Source organism: Balearica regulorum, chromosome 22 (genome assembly GCF_011004875.1).
Source record: "Balearica regulorum gibbericeps isolate bBalReg1 chromosome 22, bBalReg1.pri, whole genome shotgun sequence".
NCBI classification, from domain to species: Eukaryota; Metazoa; Chordata; class Aves; order Gruiformes; family Gruidae; genus Balearica; species Balearica regulorum.
The window spans coordinates 843,877-854,290 of record NC_046205.1 but is presented as its reverse complement, the minus strand read 5'-3'; the positions used below and the strand labels follow the sequence as shown (position 1 = coordinate 854,290).

Here is a 10,414-nt window from a genome sequence, read left to right as displayed (position 1 = left end):
GGAGATGAAATGTGTAACTTGGGGTGATGATGTCCTCCAGAAGTCAAAGGAGACTGAGTCTGAACATCACCCTCAGCTGCAGATCCCTGTGGAAATGCAGGAGCCAGAAAATAACAACACAAAGCCAGATACCCCAAGAAGGAAATGCTGACCCATCTGACTGCAGCACTGAGAGCAGCAACGGTTAAGGGTGCACTTCAGAGGCAATCACAGAACCAGGCAAGCAAAACTGGCAACAGTTTGGCAAAAAAAATCAAGCCAGAGCTGGATTATATAGAATGTGAGCTGAATGTCCCTGAAATAAGTGTCCTGCGAACAGGGAATTCTGCAACAACTGCCACAGAAAGGAGCATTATGCAAATATATGCAAAGTGATCAAGGCGTATGTAATCACAGAAAGCAACAATGCAGATAGAAGGTGAATTGTTCACTGTAACAATGTCCTAGACAAAGGAAAGAAAATAGTGGAGGAATTAAAGAGAGACCCACACACTGCCAAACTCAATCAAGGCGGTCAGGTGGTGTGAGAGCAAAGTGAGGCAACCCAGGAAAGTGAGAATGCAAGTCAGAAAGTAAAGCAAAACCATGAAAAGAAATTCAGAAGTTACTGATGACAGGGACATAGTTTGCAAAATGTGTGTTTACAAGGGGTGGGCCCACTTGGATGCAGGCTGACTTCAGGGATTGCAAAGATTTAAGGCCAATCAACTCTAAGACATATGTTTAATCAATGAGGCAGCTGGCTGTGCTCCACCCTTTTGCACTGAAGATATCAGGTTTTGCAGGAACCAAAATACAGAGGAGACTGCATTGTTCCAGAAAATGGCTGCTTTATGGTGGCTGGATCCATGGAGTGATGGCATCAGGAAAGGGTTGTGTCCCTCAAAAGAAACCTCATATAGGTATGAAAAGCTATCAACTCTGGAAGTGCGAAGTCTGGAAATAGCTGCAGAACAGCAGCTCAGTGCCTCAGGTATCCAGAAAATATCCTTTTCTTATCAAAGTACCAAATACCCTACATTTAATGGGTTTCACATGCTGAAATGGCCCAAAATGTGTCCTGCTCCCCTGTGCTTCAAAAACAAGCACCTGAGATGTCTTCAAGAAGTAAGAATACACAGTAAAAACCAGCACAAATAGTGAAGAACAATACCACAGTGTAACCAGTCAGCCAAGGTCCCTGGGGATTGTATTATACAGGAAGGATAATTATGAATTTGTGCATTGCTATATGAAGATTAATTAATGAATGAACAGCGTAGGGACTGGTAGCCCTAATCTTAGGCTGGGTGCTGTCACGTAAAACTTCTATAAACAACAATATAGAGCAGAAGACAGATTGCCCAGAAGAACTCAGCCTACACAGGAGACAGGAGAAGGGAGGCCTCTGCAGACCAGCGCCTGGTTAAGGAGGTCGGGTGGGAATGTCACCCCCTGAGCAGGGCACAGCGGTGCAGGAGAGTGTGGTTTTGTGCTGCCTGCCCTGCTTTGAGGACTAGACCCCAGAGTGGGTTGTTGGGGTAAAACACAACACTACAGGAGCTGTTAACTGATGCTTCAGTATTACATGAGCTATTGAAAGCTGATCTGACGCCAGCCAAGCTGGGCTGGTGGCTGGAGAGGTTATGTTCCAGATGCTTCCAAGGCTGTGATTCAGATGGAGAAGTGGAAAGGACATGCAAAATGAGAGAAGGAATTGCCTGCTGTGGTACCATGGAAGCAATGAAAGAGGAAACCTATGCATTGGAAAAGCCAGGAACAGAGTAGAAAGGGGAATGATACAGTGTGGGTGCTGAATTCCTGTAGGCACTGGGAAAAGGTCCTGCCTTGAAGCCCCAAAGTCAGGGCCAGAGATGTAGACATCCCCAACCTCCTCTTCTGTCTCTCAGGGCCTGGGTGCTGCTGTCTGGCTGTTTGTGGGTTGTCCAGTTCAGGTGTAAATGCCCCATATGCTGAGCATCCACCACATCTTTTAAGAGAGTCTCTAGACCAGGTTGCCAGGAATGCTCCTTTGATTGAAGATATTCCAACTAAAATTTCCTTCTCTATATTCCATCCTACCTCTTCCATTTGCAAGTTCAAACATGCATATCCTGCAAACCGAATGCTCTTAGTTTTGTTTGTGGGGTAGAATGGACAGAACCAAAGCAGCAGAGGCAAATGAGCTCTATGACTTCATTGACAGCAACATGGACAATAATATCTCCATCACTGCTGCTGCAGGAGTGGGGAAGAGAGAAGAACATTGTATAACACGAAATCTTCCTGCGCAGGGACGTGACTGTGATCTGAGCAATCCTACCACAGGTCCTGGCACCCTCTCCTGCATGTGCAACACCCGTTATCCTCACCATAGTGTGGGCACCCTGGAGTTTCTTGTAGACTCCCTCTTTCATGCAGAACAGGTATTACTGGAGACTTTCTGAGGTGACTTCCAGTAAGACAGAAGTGCTGCTTCCCTTGATGAGCTGAGAGTATCTGGGATCAGAGACAGCATCGAGTTAGTGTGTCAGTGGTGGGTTGTCAGATGTCATTCCTAGAGCAGCTCAGCTACACTGACTCTAGAGTTCAGCCAGGAATGTTGATGTGATGAAACAGCTCTGTCATGAAGGACCTGGCTATCATCACAGGAAGCATCCCACGATTACCCTTTTTAAGCCACATTGCTCTGTCACGTCCATTCAGCCTGACCATTTCCTTGAGGATAACAAAGTGAACAGGGGTCAGATCAAATAAGACAGATTTTGCCCATGCCCAGGTACTCCTCAGAGGTCAGGACTGTTTGCTCGCTTGTGAGCTACCACAGCAGCCAGTAGTCCAGGAGTCTCAAACAGATGATGAGGAGTAGGGATTTTTGCAATACTTGTTGGCAATGAGGCCAAGGTCACCGCAGACCATTTCAAGTAAATGTCTGCCACAACTGGAAAGCTTTTTCCATGGAGGACTCAGCAATAACAATATAGACTGTGGATGTGGCTTCTTGAATGCTTCCCATGAAAACACAGAATCATAGAATCATAGAATAATAGAATGGTTTGGGTTGGAAGGGACCTCCAAGATCATCTAGTTCCAACCCCCCCCCTGCTGCAGGCAGGGACACCCTCCACTAGACCACGTTGCCCAAAGCCTCACCCAGCCTGGCCTTGAACACTTCCAGGGATGGGGCCTCCACAACCTCTCTGGGCAACCTGTTCCAGTGCCTCACCACTCTCACAGTAAAGAATTTCTTTCTATCATCTAATCTAAACCGACCCTCCTTCAGCTTAAACCCATTCCCCCTTGTCCTGTCACTACACTCCCTGATAAACAGTCCCTCTCCATCTTTCCTGTAGGCCCCTTCAGGTACTGGAAGGCCGCAATTAGATCTCCCCAGAGCCTTCTCTTCTCCAGGCTGAACAACCCCAACTCTCTCAGCTTGTCCTTACAGGAGAGGTTCTCCATCCCTCCAATCAGCTTCGTGGCCTCCTCTGGACTCGCTCCAACAGCTCCATGTCTCTCCTGTACTGGGGCCCCCAGAGCTGGACGCAGTACTCCAGGTGGGCTCTCACCAGAGTGGAGTAGAGGGGCAGGATCACCTCCCTCAACCTGCTGGTCACACCTCTTTTGATGCAGCCCAGGACACGGTTGGCTTTCGGAGCTCCAAGCGCACACTGCCGGCTCATGTTGAGCTTCTCATCAATCAATACCCCCAAGTCCTTCTCCTCAGGGAAGAATGCTCTCAATCCATTCCTCGCCCAGCCTATAGCTGTGCTTGGGATTGCACTGACCCATGTGCAGGACCTTGCACTTGGCCTTGTTGAACTTCATGCGGTTTGCATGGGCCCACCTCTCCAGCCTGTCAAGGTCCCTCTGGATGGCATCCCTTCCCTCCAGCGTGTCGACCACACCACACAGCTTGGTGTCGTCGGCAAACTTGCTGAGGGTGCACTTGATCCCATTGTCCATGTCGCCAACAAAGATGTTGAACAGTGCTGGTCCCAGTACCGACCCCTGAAGAACGCCACTCATCATTGGTCTCCACTTGGACATTGAGCCGTTGATCACAACTCTTTGAGTGCGACCATGCAGCCAATTCCTTATCCACCGTGTGGTCCATCCATCGAATCTATGTCTCTCCAATTTAGACACAAGGATGTTGTGTGGGACAGTGTCAAATGCCTTGCAGAAGTCCAGGTAGATGACGTCAGTTGCCCTTCCCTTATCCACCGATGCTGTAACCCCATCATAGAAGGCCACCAAGTGTGTCAGGCACGGTTTGCCCTTAGTGAAGCCATGTTGGCTGTCACCAATCACCTCCTTATTTTCCATACACATGCACAGGACACATTTCAGGCAGGTGATGAGCCTCTTCGCATTTCCCTGTGGTGAGGCTGGTTTTGGGCCATCAGGAATGACTTCACATACACAGTTCCTAGATGTGTTTTAAGTAAGGACCAAGAGACTTTCATCAGGAGTCATAACAGAGCTTCCTTTTAAAGCAGTCTTTACGGGCCGACATTCATATTTATGAGTCGAAATTATTTGAACCATACAGGCAGTTTCTCCAGAGGTCAGTCCCACCACTTGAATTTGAAGCACACACCAGACTGGGACGAGGGCAGTCATTTTCACAACTTGGTCAATGAAGATAGGCAAGTTAGGGAGAAGTTATTCTACACAAACTTCATCTGGAGGTGGAATGACATGATGTCATGTTCTTAGCATCAGCCAGCGCAGTGCATCAGCATTGGCAATCAGTTATCCTGGCTTGGAAACAAGTGTGTAATCACAGTCCTCCACTGCAGCATTCATGGGAACACACCTGGAAAGGTAGGCTTGTTTTTAAAGAGAAATCCAAGAAATAGCTTTTAGCCTGGCAGATTTTGATTGTACCTCCACAGATGTAATTAATGAATGCCTTGATTTCATTAACTATGATGAGTGCTTCCTTACCTGTTTGTCCATAGTTTCATTCAATGGATGGCATAGTGCTTGCACAGTAAGTACCAGGTCCCTCCATCCCACCTGGCAGTGCATGACTCAGAATGGCTTCAGCACTACGAAGTGGTGCAAACACATAGCTTTCTATTATCTCTTTTCACCCAGATGAATGAACCCTGAATCAGATGTCAATAACTGCTTGACATTCTTGGAGATCTCTGCATGCTGGTGAGTTTATCTCCATACAATTTCCCTGTTGAGAAAGCAACAAAGGGCTTCAGCATCTGCTGCTCTGTGCAATAGGAAGCTGTGGTAGAGATTGAGCAATCTAAGGAATGCTTGAAACGCCCACTCGAGTTATGGCTCTGCAGCCTCATGTTTTGCCTTTTCTCTGTGTTCTCTTGGGTAAATGTCTCAGTTTCTCAATTCCTGCAACTTGGCCTCAGTTTTTGGCAGGATCCTTCTCTCCTTGCCAGAAGCCCAGTGCAGTGTTTGTCGAGCAGAGTGCACAGGATGGAAGCAGAGGAACAAGCACAGGAACACAACATGAATACATCACTCGCTCTTGCTACAGCAGGAGAAAGGCAGAGAGGAGACTAGCCATGCCATGAAGTTGTCAGGAAAAACAGTATAACATCCTCTGTGTGACACAGCATCTTGGGTCAGCATTTGTATCATTCAAACCTTTTATCTCCACAGCTCACTTTTGATTTCTGCTGAGCCCTAGGAACCATGTGCATGGTTGTCTCATTACGGTATTTCACTCATGAGCAGCTCACTCAGCTCACCCAGAGCTCTGGCAGCTGCATACCCTGACAGTAACCAGGTGGTAAGACATCTCATTGTTTGAAACCATGATCTCTGTGGAAGTCATCATTTTAGATAGTTAGGCAGCTCCCTCCTCTAGCCTGCCATGGGGAGGTAACTCTCGAGCAAAGCTGTATGTGTGGCTCTGGATGCTGCAGGTATCTCAGCCCAGAAACTCCCACATGCAGAGACTTCACCTGCAGGTGGAATTCAGGGGCAGCAGTGGTTTGCAGTGATTCATGTCATTGCCACCCTGCCGGGCTGTTGTGCAAGCCCTGCGGTAGTCACACGGACACACCTTTCAATGGGAAATGGACAAGTGATGAGATACAGTCTTGTGATGTACCCCAACAGTTACATTTTGAAATCCACATGTCAGAACCTAACTTGACACTTTAGGAGTCTTCATGTGTATTTCTGCTTTGCTAAACTGTGGCCTCAGCATCAGGCCATACATGGGTGGATGGCTGCATGATACTGGCTCAAACCATCTCTCACCAGCACTGTGCATGGGCAGGATGGGACATGCTCTGTGCGGTACTGAGTCTGTCACCACCCTGTCCTTGGTGCTGTGAAAAGGGGACTTGTTTCTGCTGCAGACACAGAAGGGGAAGTGTCTGGTGCTGTACCTCCACCTGGGAGGTTTGTAAAGTCCTTTCTACAGTATCTGTAAGTCCTGTACGTCCTTCCTCGCATGCTGCTTTTCCAGATGAGCACATCTGACTGCTCGTGACCAGACCATGACCACAGCTGGCACCAGCGGTGATTGAAACACCATCCACAGAGGGAGCAGGAGAGCCCAGCCCTGCACAGGGTCTGCCTCTGGGGAAGGCTGGAGGTGATGGACCTGAAATGTGAGCTCCAGGATCATTTTCCTGCTCCTCAAGCTGAGAATATCTCCTAGCTCCTGATTTGGATAAGACAGAGGAGCTTTCTGCTCCTTTCTCACCTGCCTGTGAACTAAAGGAGCCACAGCTGTGGCTGTGTTCCTGATCTGACCAGCCCAGAGGAAACCCAGCCCTGCACCTCCCTTCACACCGAGAGGCTGTCCTTGGGAGAAAGCACCCCTGGGAGCTGGCAGAGATGAGGACTGTTGCACTGACATGCACTGCAGGCAGAAAACCCTTCAGAAGAGCATGTTTTGCAGCAAAAAATGACTCTTTTCCTTCTCTACCAGAACCCTGCAGTGGCTATCTCCAGTGTGCTGGGTGCCTGCAGCCTCTTCACATTTCCTGTTTTCATTCCAGTATCTGCAGTGCTAACATACCACATGCCTCGAATTCCACCCTGACACACCAGGGAAAGGGGCCAAGGGCAGACTCATGGGAGCCTCAGAGCCTTTTGTGCCCCTTCCCCAGCCAGGCTGGGGATACTGATAACTCCCTGACACCCTCCGTCATCCTTTTTCTTCCTTTCTCTCTTCTAATTCCCAGAGTTGCTGTGTTATTCCTCAGGACTTTAATGCTGCAGTATTCTTCTGACAGAGGAGGGCACTGATTTGCCCAGTTTTACTAAGGGCAACAGCTGGAAAGAGCTCCCTCGCTGAATCAGTGCTGTTAGTCTAGTGAGAATGTGTGTACAAAAGATTGCTCTGAGGTCCAAGACCTTTTGCAAAACTGTGGCACAGCCAACATAATACCATTTACCCATTGCAGTGATAACTTTCTAATTCCTCCCTCCTAATGGTATAAATCAAGAGTAAAACCCTTAAGCCAGTGGAAGGATTGTCTTGGCAAATATTTAGTAACACTGCTTTGAGTGCAGTGTCAGCCAGATCCATCCCTTCTGTGCCTTCCCTCCACTCCCAGCCAGCGCTGATGCACAGTACCCAAGACGCACGAAACATGCAGACTTAACGGTTTGTGACTTAGGGGACAAATTATGCTCCTTTTGATTCCAGTGGTTAGTTGAGGCCAGATGTTGACAACAGAAACAGTAAGCCATGGCCAATCTGAACCCCAAGCAACGTGCAAGAGCACAGGACAGTATTTCCAGCCCCATGTACAGCACCTGCTCTTGGCAGGACCCGCTCTCATCCCACCCGCTTCTGGCACCTGCGGGGGATTGTGGCTAAGCCATGGCTGCGCCCGTGGATGAGCAGGACACATATTTGCAACTGCAAGTACTGATGGCATCACCCAAGGGATTTCTTCCAAAAGCTGTGCTGTCCAGCAGGTAGCTGCAGGAAGGTGACAGGGGTGCAAAGACCAAGCAATGCAGAAGCAGCAAATTCCTACCCCAGGTGGAGTTTTCTCCACAACCACCCTCCAGCCCTGCCTATGGCTTTGAGCTTGCAGCTCTTCTGGCTCAAAAGAAAGCATCTCCACAATGTTATGTCCCTACTGCCCACTCCTCTGTGACTCCCCGCCTGTCCCCTCTCCCAGCATGGAGAGGAGTGGGGTAGGAAATGGAGGGAGACCCCAGCTCTAGTCTCGTGAGTACGTGGGGAGGGAGGGTTATCTCTGTGTGGCATGGGTGGGAAGCCAGAGGAGCAGCAGCGAAAGCCCACCAGGCTGCACAGCAGTAACTAGACAGGGCTTCAGCATACTGACAGACCTCAGCCCAGCCCACAGCATTTAGATTTCCAGCCTGGGATCAGCTGGCATCCAAGGGTGACTTCTAAGGTGTCTCTGGAAGATAAGATAACCCATGACAGCAGGCTTCAGTCCCACGGCAGAGCCCATGCTCCTCCTGGAAGTGCTTTAAGGGTGTGTAAATTGAAAACCTCCTCTGCGGCAGATGAGGGGGCAGAGCAGTGGCAGCTCCTGCTCAGGTGCTGCAGCCACTACCCATCCCCTGGGGACGATCCTGGACACGGTGGCCAGAGGTTCTCTGGGTTCACCCCAATTTCTCCAAGGATTTCAGAGACCACTTTAGCTGCACTTCTGTGGTGCTTTCCTTTGCTTTGGGCTTTTGATGAAAACTTCTGCTTTAACTTATTTTAAAATCATATTCTCTTCCCACTGAAAGAGCAGCTTGAACTGAGAGGTTTAAAAGACAAACACTGTCTCTCACCACATTTTAATTATTTACTCAAGGAAAGGGCTGTACTTTGTCTTACTCATTTAGAGACACAGGTAGTTTAAAGTGAACACATGATTATTTGAAACTGAAAGTGCTACTTTTCCGGAAGCATTATATTTTTTAAATGTTTCTTTTGCTAATTGTTTTTTTTACTCCCTTTACCTTCCTCCCCCCTTTCATCCCCCACCATTTTTTACCTTCAATGCACCCTCGACACACATTTTTCTTGTGAGAAAAACAGGACAATTTTTTAAAAATACAATATTATGTGAGGGACAAGAAAAGACGATCAAAATGCCTATTTTTTTCTAGGTTGAAAGCACAGAATCAGTGCGCAAAGTTCTCCAGCATACTTGCACAGCTGTAGGAAAGAGGCTTGTTCTGAAAAGACTGTTCTGATGAAATCACATTTTCCATGACAAAAAAAAGTCTTTGTCAAAGACATCTTGACAGCTTGCTCTTGGCTTTGCCTGCTGGCTGGAGGTGGAGCTCTTTCAGCTATTTATGTAAATGTTTCCAGGGCCTGAAGTGTGGAAATGAGAGCTGCTCCTGTGCCTCTCTGAGCTGTTAGCCTGGTTGGCAACCAGGTTCTCCCAGGTTATAATACCAGACAGGAAAAAGTGGTGCCTATAGGCATCCCAGACAGCCAGGACCTGAATCCTCAGCATCCATGGAGAACAGTCTTTCTCTTTTCCAGATGAAGCTTCTCTGGTGCAAGAGACACATGGGCAGGAGGCCATATGGTTGGAGCCTGCTGAAATGGGACCAGCCATGGATCCCTGAGGTTCATCCGTCCTTCTCGCAGCCTGGAAGTACAGTTGTAGCTGGAGGAACGAAGGTCAGTAGGAGGTTGCCAGCTCTTCTTGCGTCCCTCAGCCTTGTCTAAGACTGATCCACCTGCCTGCCAGAGGCAATTTGTACATCATGTACTGGTGGCTGAGCCCAGCTTGGCAATACCTTCATGCAGAAATGAGGAACAAGCGGTGAACTGTTTAAAATAGATCCTCTGATGCCCTCTTTGTGTGTGTCTTTCCAAGTGACCTTTCCCACCTCATCACTCACAAAAAAGGCATGTCTTGTATTTTCTGTGCCTGATCATAAGAAAGGTCCCATCCTGAGGAATTTTGTTCTTAATTCTGATCTTCTGGAAGCCATTAAAAATCCTATCTCCTTCTGAATTTTACTTAATCTTTGAGGACAAGAATTTAGGAAGATTCATAAAAGGAAGTGGAAATTTTTGTGCACATGAGGACTACCCTGTTGTCATAATAGACAGTAATGAGAAATATGGAAGGGGTGTTCAGGGTTTAAGTCAATCTTCTTTAAGCTGATCTTCAAAGATTGGATTGAAGCTTAACGTAGAAGTAAATGTCCTGCATCTGCTACGACAAGGCTTTTGCACCTTCTGACCATTGTCACCTGGAGGAGCCAGGGCCATCTTTGTGAGCAGATCCAGTGTCCTTACAGCCCTAAGGGAAAGGCTTAGGGACTGCACAACTCCATTTCCTAGACACACTGGTGCTTGTTGACCAGGACCATGGTTTTAATAGCACAGCATGGCCAGAGGACTGAAGTGATTTAGCTGGCTGTCTAATCCAGCTGTGCTGGAGTTGTTGCCTGCAGGATCCAATCCCGTGGGATGCTCCTTGCCCCACTGGCACAC

General features: G+C 48.1%; 1 long non-coding RNA gene across 1 annotated transcript; it reads left to right on the top strand.

Moving 5' to 3' along the window:
* Window positions 1–4,672: 4,672 nt before the first annotated feature.
* On the top strand, window positions 4,673–9,760 carry LOC142604775 (uncharacterized). The gene is made up of 3 exons (XR_012838608.1): window positions 4,673–4,809; window positions 5,086–5,148; window positions 9,449–9,760. It is a non-coding gene; the product is annotated as an uncharacterized LOC142604775 (long non-coding RNA).
* The last annotated feature ends 654 nt before the right edge of the window (window positions 9,761–10,414 follow it).